This window comes from Octopus sinensis, linkage group LG19 (assembly GCF_006345805.1).
Source record: "Octopus sinensis linkage group LG19, ASM634580v1, whole genome shotgun sequence".
Taxonomy (NCBI): domain Eukaryota; kingdom Metazoa; phylum Mollusca; class Cephalopoda; order Octopoda; family Octopodidae; genus Octopus; species Octopus sinensis.
In genome coordinates this window covers 24,467,260-24,482,259 of record NC_043015.1, presented here as the reverse complement: position 1 = coordinate 24,482,259, position 15,000 = coordinate 24,467,260, and the positions used below count along the sequence as shown (strand labels likewise).

The following is a 15,000-nucleotide window of genomic DNA, read 5'->3' as shown; positions in this document are numbered from 1 at the left end:
TCTGAGACCAAGTATTCCTTCTTTCCCAAAAGGGTTTTATTTTACTTTTGGAATAACTTTTTCCAGCTAATATAAAGAAAAAGTTGAATATGAAGAAACGTTTTCAGAAAATATAATATACTCTTTTTTAAAAGCAAATTTGAAGTATCGAATTTATGAGAAATATTTTCTTTCGCAAGAACAATATACGACGTGAAAAATAATTCAAACTGATAGCTTTAAAAGTAACCTTCGCTCCATTAACATAAATGTATATAAATTAGTTCTTCCAGTATTTATTTCTTAAAGGAAATGAAGCCACACACACACACACACACACACATTCATATATATGTATACATACATGCATACATATATATATATATATATATATATATATATATATATATGTATGTATGTATATATACATATATATGTATACTCACACACACACGCACACGCACACACACACACATATATGTATGCATAAAAAGGAATCGAATCTATGTTGTATTTGTGGTAATGTGATACATTTTGCCCTTACAGTAATATATTTTATCGTTAACCTTCATATACATTATTTAAAAAGGAATATATTTGTAAACAGTAACTTCTGAATACGAAATGGTGTATTATTTAAAAGTGAAAACACTTGTTTAGGAGAAACAGGCGAAACAATCTTTTACAATGTAAATAAAAAAAAAAGATATTGTTATATGATGTCTAAAAATATTAAAATATTAAGTAATGAATCTGCTCTCACAGACTTACTTCATTATAAATACAAACTTTTTATATTTCGTTTTGAGTGTGGTTGATACCATATAGCAGCCAAATTATAAAGTAATAGATTACTTGTTAATGTAAATATTATTAGAAACCTGAGTATACGCAATAGAAGTAGTACCGTTCCGAATGTATAAGCACATTTGATAGGAAAGTTACTACGGTTTTTGCCCGAGATGAAATATCTTGTGGACGTTATTTGTTTAAAGATGCAATATATTTCGAAGAAAGACAAAAAGCTCTTCTCGGTAAAAGCTAGCAAGAACGCCAAATGCATTTCGGATTTGTTGGGCTTTGTAAATGATGTTTATTTACAGCTAGCCACATGCCTATATGAGACATGTAGCCTCCGATAGAAGACGAAGTTTGATCTCCCACTGATATGATGTGTGTTTCTAAGCACTGTGTGTCATAAAAAGGTGCTATTTCAGATGAAAACTGCTTTAACTATCCTGTTCAAGGTGTATATACATCACGATAATGCTTTAGTCGCGTACTCTGGAACATTGCTTGAGTGGAATCAGTTGACTTTGATATTGTCAAAGATATTCTTCGCTCTTAATCTGATTCACTGGATTTCAAAATTAAAATAATTCTTTGAGAAACAGAAAGTCATGTAAGGAGAATTGTATCTTTGTATAAAACACCTTATCTAAGATGAACAAAACGGATATTTATTCTTGTTTTGTGTGGCTTACTACGTTTGGCATACAAATATATTTGTCGAACCTGAAATGTCTAATGTTGCATTCCATTAGCAGATACAACGCTTTTTTTTCTCGTTTTACCTTACACACCCCACACAGATACACACAAACACACATATACACATACATGCACATATGCATCCATCTATATGTGTGTGTGCGTGTGTGTGTGTGTGTGTGTGTGTGTCTGTACACTACTGTGCAAAAGTCAGCACCCAGTTTAAACTATTGTAAATTTCTATTAATTACCAACTTACAAGTGGCTGTTTCGTATTGTTTTTTTTAGACGAAACATTGGCCCTGAAGTCATTTCCATACCTAATCATTACGTTTTCTTGTAGGGGTTCTGAATGAGAAGGAGAGATGCGAGACGACCAACAAAATAGCCGTACAAAGGTTTTTGCCCACCTCACATAGAGCCATCAATATATAGTGTTTTAAAACAGAAAAATGTCTATAATGAAAATTTATTACATAATGTTCATTTCAAGAAGTTACCATACATTGTTAATATTTCGTATGGCTTTCCTTAATTGAATAATTGCTTCAATGCACCTGGAAACAGATGTGTACAAATCCTTCACCATTTTCACAGATATGAGATACCATTCTCTGTGGCTGAGCTGCCACAACTCTTCACCGTTGTGTGGGTTCTTCTGACGAACTCTTCTTTTAAGTGTGATGTGGGTCGCTTTGCTTTCCTGAAGGCCTTCTGACAAATCTTCTTTTATTAGAAAGTGAAACGACCCACGTTACACGACGAAAACAGTGAGGTTTGGGAGTAGGTGTCTGATGCTTTGGGGATACATAAAGAATGATGGTTCAAGAAAGTTGGTTAAAATTGATGGTAATTTGAATAGTGCCAAATACATCCTGTTGCTGAAGAACAATTTGATAGCAGACTTGAATGTAGGTGAGATTTTTCAGCATGACGGAGCTCCATGCCACAAATCGCGGGCAACCTAACAGAGTCTGGCTGATGAAGGGGTGTCCAATTCAGAGCGTTGACTTAAATATCCTCGAGGAAATGTGGACAGAACTAAAGAGAAGAGTTCGTCAGAAGAATCCACGCCGCAACGGTGACGAGTTGTGGGAGCTCATCCACAGAGAATGGCATCTAATATCTGTGAAGATGGTGAAGGGTTCGTACGCATTTCTTCTCAGGGGCATTGACGCAATTATTCAACCTAAGGGAAGCTACTGAAATGAATATTATGTGATAAACTTTCATTATAGACATTTTTCCGTTTGAAAACACTGTACCGCGATGGGTTTATGTGAGGTGCCGAAAATTTTGCACGACCATTTTTGGTGGTCATCTCGCGTCTTTCCCTCTCATTCAGAATCCCTACTACAAAATAAAACGATTAGGTATGGAAAAGACTCTAACAGGGCGAATGTTTCATCTGTAAAAAAAGTAATGCGAAATATCCACCTATAAGTTGGCAATTAGTAGAAATTTGCAATAGTTTAATGTGGCCGAAGACATTTGTACGGCACTGTGTGTGTGTGTGTGTGTGTGTGTGTGTGTGTGCGAGTTGATAAATATTTATCCTTCTTTTCTAGAAATAGTAAGCATTCTTGAATTAGATGCACCGCCTTATTTCTGCCGGAGATTCATTTATGATTTCGTCTTCTTCAGTAGAATCCTTACAACTATAAGAAATAAATGAATATTAGAGATATATCGCGTATATTGTAACTTCTTATTCACAAGTAAAGTATATTCATCATATATTTTCAGGTTTCATAATCATTTTTTGTTTTATTCTTTTCCTTCCAATCTTATCTTTAAGAAGCTCTACAGTTTGAACATTGCATCGATTATAAGACTCACTTAATGATAATCCCTCCCATTAATGTAAATAACTCTAACCATGAACATGTACAGTTCTCAAGCAACTACTATGGACGCACAATGACATACAAAATCTGATGCTTCCGTTGCTCTTTTATTTGTTTGTCTCATAAATCTTTCTCTTGTTTTAACTCAGGCTGCTAGTCAAACCTAACCCAAGTCTTTGTATGTACAATCACTCCCGCCGCTACCACCATCTGCTGAATTCTACAAAATCGTGGGGTTTTGGCTTATCTGTCTACCACGGACTTTTGATTTCCGATTCTATGTGTATCGCTTAAACAATAGTCCAGACTGCACTAATGAATTTTGCTATCATTCCAAGACTTTCGATATTAGTGTGGTTTATGTGTTATTTAACTTCTACACCCCTGTAACTTCCTCAACACTCCCATCATCGGTCACCCCTCATTCCTTATATCTTCCCTCTTATCCTTCCCATTTTTGTAGCTGTTGCCAATCTTTCAACTCCCACCATTTTCTGCCCCCCCCCTCATACACACCTACAAATCTCTACCGATCGACTGACCTTGTCCCGCTGTCCTAACACACTAGTACTCGCTTCACTCCCCGAGAAACCACTTCGATTTGCAGCTCCTTATGAGCTTTCTCTATCTTCTCCTAAAGGTGAGTAACCAAGTAGCTCTTTGTCAAAAACCTGCTTACCCCACCCTCCTTCTCACTTCCCATACTTTATACTCACAAAGTTGCTCTCCTCCCACCCTCATTTGAATTTTGTGGTCTTACAAGATACATGGCAACTTCACTAGTGCTGGTGGTATGGAGAAAACACCCAGTGTATTCTGTAAAGTGGTTGGCGTTAGATGGGCTATCCAGTTGTGGAAATCATGCCAAAACAGACAGAGGAGAGCGCGATGCAGGTTTTGGATCCGTCAGATTCTGGCAAACTGTTCAACTCATGCCAAATTGGAAGATGATTGTTAAATCAGAATGATGATATTGAGACAAGAAGTGAATATGTTGATGTCAGGCGATTCCCAGAGAAATCAGATTTAGTTTGGATCGCAGCAGATGCCCTTGGAAAAATTTAAACGTCACTTATTCCGATTTTCGTCCGACAAATTTATATTTATATTCGTCACATTCTATTGGCCGACAATGGAAAGCTTATCCGCGTTATTCGAACATTAATTCTCATAGAAAAGGCATCTACATTACGAAATCGACTTTATCTCTCTTACAGCAGCAACCGACGCCATTTGCCGTTTAAAGAAAGGCCGAAATTTTTGTTTGGTCGAATGAACTTGCTTCAGATTTTGACACAAGGTAGAGAGAGGTTATTCGATTACATCGACCATACTTTTCACCAAGTAATTTTTTTTATCGACTCCGAAAGAGTAAAAGGTAAAGTCGCCCTCAGCAGAATTTGAATTCAGAACATAAATAGCCAGAGGAAACGCTGCTAAACATTTTGTCTGGTGGAGTAACTGTTCTACCAACTGGTTGCCTTTCAAAATTGGTTTCTCATTTTGGTATCAGACCGCTAATGGAAAGCTTATGCACATTATTGGTACATTAATACTCGTAGAAAAGGCATTAGTATCACAACTCAACTTTATCCCTTTCAAAATGGTTACAAACGCCATCAAAACGAATTCGGAAATTTTTGTATAATCAAGTAAAATTAATATTCGTTCTTAATTTACCCATTAATTTAAATCTCAGCAAGCGGAAGTGAAATATTTTGTCATATTTTGTTTCATGTTTCCGGATGAGCAGCGAATAATCTTTCTCTACATCTTACTAATCTAATAAATAATTAACTTTTCTTATCTTCCTTGTTTTAGTCCTCTAATTCGTGTTCACACATTCCTTTATCGTCTACTTTCAATCATCGTCGTAATTGTGTGTGTTTGTATGTGTGTGTGTGTTAGTTACTGCACGCATTTTTTTCTCTCCTTCTTTCTGTGTTTTTTTCTCTCTGTGTATCTTTCTGTTGAAGAGCGTAGGCTCGAAACGTTAAAGACTTGTTTTATTTATATTTCCTGAGCGCCATACTAATACAATTGTTTGTTTGTTTTCCACCTGCCTTCGTCTTTTGTCTATTTTCATAAAGCTTCCCGTTATATATATATGTATATATACATACATATATGTACAGAGCTACATATATATGTATATATACATGCATATATGGGTACAGGATATTAAAAAAAACATAGACAAAATGAGAAACGAGAACATAAAAAACAAAAACATAGAAAATGAACCTTTTTTGAACAACGAAAGAAAGAAATACAGAAACGAGGCAGGCATCATAAAAATAGTCCCTTCGTCAGTTGTCCCCTGTTTTATCTATTCCGCGTTTCGAAAGTAGGGACAAGACGTGACTGTATATATACATATATATGTAGGTATGTACATATATGAATGCATATATGCATATATTTATTATTTATATTATTATCAGGTCGAACGCCAGACATCCATTTCCAAGTATTATCAGTGCGTATTATCAGGCGACTGGCGCCTGATGAACATACGCATGTATGGGAAACTATTAGTAGAGCAATAAGTACATGTAGCTGAAACATTTAGTAATATTGAACTCTCATTGGATGGAGTAATCTTTGCATTGACTTTTACGCAGTTAATTTCTTAGATAGATAGATAGATAGATAGATAGATAAATAGGTAGGTAGGTAGGTAGGGCGGTGAGCTGGCAGAATCGTTAGCACGCCGGGCGAAATGCCTAGCAGTAATTCATCTGCCGTTACGTTCTGAGTTCAAATTCCGCCGAGGCCGACTTTGCATTCCATCCTTTCGGGGTTGATTAAATAAGTACCAGTTACGCACTGGGGTCGATATAATCGACTTAATCTCTTTGTCTGTCCTTGTTTGTCTCCTTTGTGTTTAGCCCTAACTGTGGGGAATATATATATATATCACGTGATCACTTGACCGACCAGACCATCAGATGTTGTTACACATCGCTGGTCACAATGCGTTCGCATTGTTTTAGCCTTCGAATGACTCCACCCCGCTGGCTAAGCGAGCAGGCCAACAGAAGAAAGAGTGGGAGAAAGAGTGGTGGAAGAGTACAGCAGGGATCACCACCCCCTGCCGGAGCCTCGTGGAGCTTTTAGGTGTTTTCGCTCAATAAACACTCACAACGCCCGGTCTGGGAATCGAAACCGTGATTCTGCGACCGCGAGTCCGCTGCCCTAACCACTAGGTCATTGCGCCTCCATATATATATATATATATATATATATATGTATATATATATATATATATATATATATGTATGTATATATATATATATATAATATATATATATATGTATGTATATATATATATATATATGTATATATATATATATGTATGTATACAGAAAGAGAGAGAGAGAGAGAGAGAGAGAGAATACTTGTTTGAGTCATTTGACTGCGGTTATGCTGTAACACTCTCCTTGAAGAGCTTTTGTCGAATGAAGCAACCCTGTACTTACTTGTTTTTTAAAGCCTAGTACTTATTCTATCGGTCTCTTTTTTTGAGGCGCTTATTGACGGGGATTTAAACTCACCAACAACGGTTGTCAATGGATGGCGGAGAACAAACACACACATAGACACACACAAACACACACACATGTACGACGGGCTTCTTTTAGATTCTTTCGAACAAATCCACTTACAAGGCTTTGCTTGGATCGTGACTCGTAGAAAACACTTGCCCAAGGTGCCATGCTGTTGCTCTGAACCCGGAACCATGTAACATGGCGTGCAAACGTCTTACCACACACGCCTGCGTCTCTTAGCACAGATCCTTTTAACGTCCACTTTTCCATGTTTGCATCGATCAGATAGTAATAGCTCTGGTACATATTCTTCGACCGAATGTCTTTCTAACGATCAAGCCTCACCTGTTTTCAAGCAATCGTTCTTAATTGTAGGACCTGTTTCCGTGGAGGTTTGGTAAAGAACGACACTCCTAATGTTATATGGCTACGCTCATTTACAAATTGTCACGTGATGTGTCAAGAAAAGGAGACACAAACACATATACATACATGGGAATATATCATACAGACACACATATACACAACCAAATCCACTCACAAAGCTTTTTTCAGTTACTCCAGAAGACACATGCCCAAAGTGCCAGACAAGAGGCTCGCAACCGTAACCATGGTGATCAAAGTTCGTAACCACACGGCCACTCCTGCATCTTAATGAAAAACGTGTATTCATTTTAGATTTCACTTAGAATTATCCCTGTCGTTATTTTACTTGGCACGATTCCTGTTTGGGGTATGAGATATACTTGTTTGTTTTTTCTCTGTATAAGCTAGTTTCGAGTTGAAGCATCGTGTAATCCAAAGTTTACAAAACTTAACTTTTGGCGCCATACAGTATTAGCACTCATTGTAATCAGATTCTAAAATAACTTGGACACTTTATTAATGAGATGTTGTAGTGTATCTCCCGAGAGCAGACAGACAGACAGATATATAATTTCACAGCTATGGTGTTTTCTCTGTCACAATTTTAATGTTAGCTGCTGAAGTTATATGATGTTCTAGGCAACGTAGTTAAACATGAATAAGTTAACTATTAATTAACATATTGGGAAATATGTTTTACGAATATAAAACTCTACACCAATAATTGATATTAGGTTTCAGCATAAAAAAGATTTTTTGGTTGATAAAAGTGGATACGTAACAAATATTGTTATCATATTGCTGCTGTATAATAAGAATTATTTTAGTGCTTGACTTCGCATATTATGAGACATACATCTAAACACTTGTCCCGATTCCTTGCCATTTTTGTCCTTTCACACATTTCAATTAACTGGCATTCCGTCGGTTACGACGACGACGACGACGAAGGTTCCAGTTGATCCGGTTAAGGGAACAAGCTGCTCGTAAAATTAACGTGCAAGCAACTGAGCACTCCACACATGCGTTCCCTTAACGAAGTTCTGAGAGGATTCAGAATGGCGCAGAATGTGACAATGCTGATCCTTGTGAATTACAGGTACAACTCATTTTTGCCAGCTGAGTGAAGCAACGTGATATATGTGTTTTGCTCAAGGACACAGCGCTTCGCGGGAATCAAAATCACGACCGTCAGCCGAATACTCTAACCACGATGCCATGAGCCTTCACGACACAATTCTAGCATTGCAATATCTATCATCACCATCACCACCACCACTTTCCCCAACCCCATGTTTCTATTGGTCATCTTTTGTAATGGATGACCTTCAAACGTCAACACTTATTAGTTCACCTTTTCCACATGACACACGCTATAAGTTTGATTTCCCCCACTTCTCTAGTTTCTGTTACCTCCTTGTAATTGTAGTAAACAATATGGTACTGTCTTAATCTTTCTTTTAACACGTTTGTGCAATCTGTTCCATATGTCTCTCACTTTATACTCCTCCCCTCTCTCCAGCTGATCTTTATTCTACTATGGTTATTCTCGAGAATTTAATTTCGAAAAACTAGTGATGATTTCAGTTACAATACTAAAATATCTATCTATCTATCTATCTATCTATCTATCTATCTATCTATCTATCTATCTATCTATCTATCTATCTATCTATCTATCTATCTGTCTGTCTGTCTGTCTGTCTGTCTGTCTGTCTGTCTGTCTGTCTGTCTGTCTGTTTGTTTATCTTTCTAGTTATCCATACTGTATCTATCTATCTGTCTGTCTGTCTATCCATATTTCTATCTATCTATCTATCTATCTATCTATCTATCTATCTATCTATCTATCTATCTATCTATCTATCTATCTATCTATCATCTATCTATCATCTATCTATCATCTATCTATCAATCTATCTATCTATATCTATATCTGTCTACCTATCTATCTATCAGTCTATTTGTCTGTCTATCTATCTATCTATCTATCTATCTATCTATCTATCTATCTATCTATCTATCTATCTATCTATCTATCTATCCATCTCTCTTACTGTTTGTCTGCCTATCTATCTGTCCCACACACACACTCTCTCTCTTTACATATATATGTATATACACACACGCGGCGCACTCCACCCCCTCGCAATCATTCTATCTCAGTCTCTTTGTTTTCATTCCCCGTCTATATTCATGTGTGCGTGTGTGTACATACGTTCACTCACTCGAATACAGTTTTTGATTTGCATTTTCCTCAAAGAAACAAAAAAGACTTAGATGAGATTCAAATTACACAACTCTGCCAATTCATGTGTACATAATTTATATGAAAAATAAATATAGCTTAATATAGACACAGTCGTGGCTGTGTGATTAAGAATATCACTTCCAGATACGTGGTATCTGATTACTATTTTTATAGACGTATAATAATTATGTTGAGCAAGTATTTTGGCGTTTATGTATTTCCAGCGCCGTACGGAAACGAAATTATTTGTCGAAAGGCAAAACTGTCATTTAGCACAAAAGAAAAGAATTAAGGACCGAAGTAAGATAGTGAAGACTAGAATGAAAACTATGTCCTATGGCGTTCTATGATGGTATTGCTATCATTGATCAGTGTAACAGTGTATCGTATGACAATGTCGGGACAGCATCCACCGAATATTTAATGAAACTCCTGAAATCACCAGAGACCACTCCTTTCAATGCCATTATTTCAAACATGAACTGAAATAAAGACAGAATATTTCAGCATAAATATGGTTATAAAAAGAATCAGTGGACAAAGCATATATTTTAGTTAATCGAGAGCTACAAATATTAATAGAAGAGAGAAGGATTAACAGCTAATACAGAAAATGCCTATTTTCTGTCTTCTTCGCATATGTATTTGCTCTCGTCGTGATGTGTATGTAAAGATTTAGGAAAGCTTTACCTTACTCATATAGAAGGATATCTATAGAAGTGTATCTCAAGGGAGCTTATCGCAAGAAATTGCCTTTTTGAATACATTACTTTATGAAAAACTTTATCTTGTGTACGTCATCGCATGACATGGCGAACATTAAAAGTATAGCCATTGAAGACTCTTTTAACTTTCTTTAGTTAAAAACGACTTTCGTTTTATAGTGGAGAGGGCACTTTCACTTTTCATCTTGGTAAAGCATATTCTTGACATGTTAGATTAATTTCAGTGACTTGGAACCTTGGAAACGAGGTAGTAGTAGCACCGACATTACTTAATAATAATAATAATAATAATAAAATGTAACGATTCTGTGGGACTTTCCAGTACATACATACCGAACCATCAAAGCCAATAAACCAGATATTGTTGTGAAAGACCAAAACAATAAAGTTTGCTTATTGATCGACATGAGCATCCCCTGTGATCATAATATCTCGGCGAAAGAGTTTGACAAGCTCAGAAAATATAAAGACCTGCTCATTGAAATTGAGAAAATGTGGCATCTCAAGGCGGTTACAATACCAGTGATCGTAGGAGCACTAGGAATGATCAAGAAGGGAACCGAAATTATATGAGAATGATCCCTGGCTTACCATCCCTGCAAGAAGTGCAAAAGATTGTCTTAACTGGTACATCACACGTATTGAGAAGAGCATTGTCGATGTGAGAACTATTATTACCCATGTATTTTAATTTAACTTAAAAAAAAAAAATTAACGAACTAGTGAGTTTAGTTTAATGGCCTACCGATGTATACTATGAGTTTCTTTGCCCTATGAGTCGGGAAGACACTCGGCAAGAAATGGAAGCAAATTTGTAAGAAGAGAAAAAAAAAATAATAATGATTTCAAATTTTGGGTCAATGTCAGCAATTTCGAGGCAGGGAGTAAGTCGATTTCAGCTCAACTGGTCCTTATTTTATCGACCCCGAAACGATGAAAGGCGAAGTCAACCCCAGTGAAATGTGAATTCAAAGCGTGAAAACGGGCGAAATGCCGTTAGGTGTTTTGTCAGGCATGCTAATAATTATGCCAGTTCGCAATAATAATGATAATAATAATAATAATAATAATAATGAGGGTTCTAAGCACATGAAAGACTGCTGAAAAATTATGGATACCTAAGGTTATAGATAATAACCCGCTACCCACATAAATCCTTCCAGGAATAAGACCGAACCTGAGCCAAACCAAAATAATAATAATAAGTCAAAAAAAAAAAAAAAGAAGAGTGCCATTGTCATCCAGTGAACGATATTTCGACATCTCGTATCTTCAACAGGTTCAAATGATAATTTTGTCAATCTACTTCATTTTGGTTAATATATAAAAGATTGAGGTAACGCCTCAATAAGATATAGAGTCCAAATTAAAAGAAGATTACTATTGTCATCTAGTGAACGATATTTAACCAAAATGAAGTAGATTGACAAAATTATTTTTTGAACCTGTTGAAGACACGAGATGTCGAAATATCGTTCACTAGATGACAATGGCACTCTTCTTTTAATTTTGACTCTATATCTTCTGGAGGAGTTACCTCAATCCTTTATATATTTTTTACTGACATACCTGGAAAATATGAAGGCCGACCTAAGCCAGGAGATCCAGCGAGCCATCACCAACCATCTATGCAAATCACAAGGACCACTCACCCATTACCAACTTCCCTTACCTCGACATTCCTGTTAAATGTACGTGGCATCAACCCATCAATTATTGCCCAAAAATGGAAAATCCCATATATAGAGAGTTGGCTTGCCGAAATGGCACATTGCTTCCCTTTCTTTATCCTTACCGAGACTCACCTGAACAACACCCATATGGACGCAGAGGTGAAAATAAAAGATTTCACCATTGTTCGTGCGGATCGCACAGACCGAAATAAGGGAGGGACAGCTATCTTTATCCATGACTCCTTTTCACTTGATGCGAAGGACACATTTTCCAATGACTACTGTGAATCGGTATCACTATACAACAAAGCCAAGGACATAACCATTGTTGGTCTTTACAGGCCTCCCCAGGCACCTCTAAAGTACTTTGAAGAGTGCCTTAGCAAAGTCAAGTCCTTCCGTCGGAAGTACCACTCCGGAAACATACTAGTGATGGGTGATTTTAACCTCCCTCATGTGAACTGGCCCACAAATACTCCGAAGTTAGGCAAGTGCTCTACATCAGATAGGGCAGCAGCAGAACTGCTCTTTAATCTGATGGATGAGTATTTCCTGACTCAGCTAGTGCTTGAACCAACGAGACAGAATAAAACGATCTTGGATCTGGTATTGACCAATCACTCTAGCTACGTTCACAGCATTTCAGTCGAAAAAACTCTCCTCTCAGACCACGACATGGTACTCTGCAATCTTAATTCCCGACATATAAAAACCAAACCAGCCAATCCAACTCCATGGCACCCATTTGACAACATAACCTTCCACAAAGCGGACTGGGGAACAATCAGAAAGGATCTGTCTTCCATCGACTGGTCTTTTACTCTCAATTCCCCTCATATTGAGACCGCGTGGCAGCACTTTGAAACCATTGTCACCTATATATGCTCTAAACACGCTCCCAAGAAATCTACTAACACAAACAGAAACCGGCTCCCTAAAAAGAAAAAAAACACTCACCAGGCGCATCAAAAGACTCAACAAAAAAATCAACCAATTAAAATATTCCCACACACAACATCCACATTCAACAACAATGAAAAGACTAGAGCTGGAAAAACTTCATCTGCAGACTAACATGAAAACCTCCATTGAAAATCAAAGAGCTATGGAGGAACAATGGGTAATCAAAAACATCAAACAGAACCCAAAAGTGTTCTATTCTTATGCAAATAAGCATAGAACCACTGTCTCACCCATTGGGCCATTGATTGATGATAACGGCATTCCCCAACACGATGCTAAAGAAATGGCAGAAATACTGCAGAAACAATACTGCTCTGTCTTCAGTGTTCCCACTGATATTGATGTGAGGGAAACGAACGAAGTTGACTCCCAACACAAAATCGCAGACATAACCTTCACTGCCTCTGACATCGTAGCAGCAATAAATGAGGTCAAACATTACTCTGCTGTAGGCCCTGATAGATTTCCCGCTAGTCTCCTGAAGGAATGTAGATATCAACTTGCAGTCCCTCTGACCAACCTCTGGAGAAACTCGTTAGACGCAGGTTATATACCGAAACAGTTTCTATCCCAGTCGGTCATCCCGGTTTTCAAACAGGGAAACAGATCCCTCGCAGTCAACTATCGCCCAATCTCACTCACCTCCCACATCATTAAAGTGTTTGAAAGAGTGTTAAGATCAAGGATAGCTGACTTCCTGGAGACCCACAAACTCCTAAATTCAAATCAGCATGGCTTTCGCTGTGGCAGGGACTGTCTAACACAACTCTTACACCATATTGAAGATGTACTCAAAGCCTTGGGAACAGGATCGAACTCTGACGTCATATATCTTGACTTCAGTAAAGCGTTCGACAGGGTAGACCATAACATCCTACTCTCAAAATTGGCAAATGTTGGAATCCGTGGAAAAGTTCTACGCTGGATTCAGTATTTCCTGGCGAATAGGACACAACATGTTGTAGTTGATGGAGTCCACTCAAACCCAGCAAAAGTCACCAGCGGTGTTCCCCAGGGAACTGTTTTGGGTCCGCTACTCTTCATAATTTACGTAAACGACCTTTCCAGTGTCGTACATCACTGCAAAGTGAAAATATTCGCTGATGACACTAAGCTCCAGCAAATCGTCAATGAAGAAGCAGACCGAACTCAACTCCAGTCTGATCTATATGCTGTGAGTCAATGGGCAGACAGAAACAAAATGCAACTGAATGAGGGAAAATTTGAGCTGATGCATTTTGGAAGAAATTCCTCACTAAAACAACCATACTCTCTTCCTTCAGGGGAACCGCTCACAGCCTCTAACAATATCAGAGACCTGGGTGTAATTGTTGATGACGATCTCAGTTGGAGTGCACACATCAACAAGAAGGTCGATATAGCTCGTAGGATGAGTTCCTGGATCTTAAGAACTTTCCGGTCCAGAGAACAAGGTGTCATCATACCACTTTTTTCCTCCTTTGTACGGCCACACCTTGAATACTGCTGCCCACTGTGGTCTCCTCACACAAGACAAAACATCTCCAGAATTGAGTCACTCCAGAGGGCTCTCACTAAACAAATTGAAGGCATGGCTGCTCTCGATTATTGGGATCGCCTTAAAGCCTTGAAACTTTACTCCCTCCAGCGTCGCCGTGAGCGGTACATCATTTGTACGATTTGGAAAATATACCGCCAACTTTGCCCAAACGACCTAAACATTAGCTTCAAGGTTCATCCAAGACTTGGATCACGGGCTATGCGTCCCCTGCCAAATTCAAGATCACAACATACACGTACACTGCAACATAATTTCTTTTCCTCAACAGGCCCTGCCCTATTTAACATTGTCCCGAGGGAGATCAAAGAGGAAAAGGATCCCATCAACTTCAAACAGAGTCTGGATAGATTCCTTCAAAGAATACCAGATAAGCCACCCATAATTGGATACAACTCACCCAACAAGAACTCACTACTTGAACAAAACTGGATACAACTCACCCAACAAGAACTCACTACTTGAACAAAACTGGATACAACTCACCCAACAAGAACTCACTACTTGAACAAAACTTGACTTAAACAGGATTCGAATAATCCTATCAGGTGGTGCTATTAAGTTAGACATGGCCTGGACCAATCTCTGGTCGAAACATATCTAAGTTTATCTAAGTT

The 15,000-nt window shown here is 37.8% G+C and overlaps 1 protein-coding gene and 1 long non-coding RNA gene across 2 annotated transcripts in view; one reads left to right on the top strand and one right to left on the bottom strand.

Moving 5' to 3' along the window:
* Window positions 1-15,000, top strand: part of LOC115222188 (coiled-coil domain-containing protein 39-like) — a 1,476,917-nt gene that overhangs the window by 1,075,424 nt on the left and 386,493 nt on the right. The window lies entirely within an intron of this gene.
* On the bottom strand, window positions 5,818-7,361 carry LOC118767218. The gene is made up of 3 exons (XR_005003124.1): window positions 7,351-7,361; window positions 7,173-7,177; window positions 5,818-5,948 (listed from the first exon to the last, which is right to left on the bottom strand). It is a non-coding gene; the product is annotated as an uncharacterized LOC118767218 (long non-coding RNA).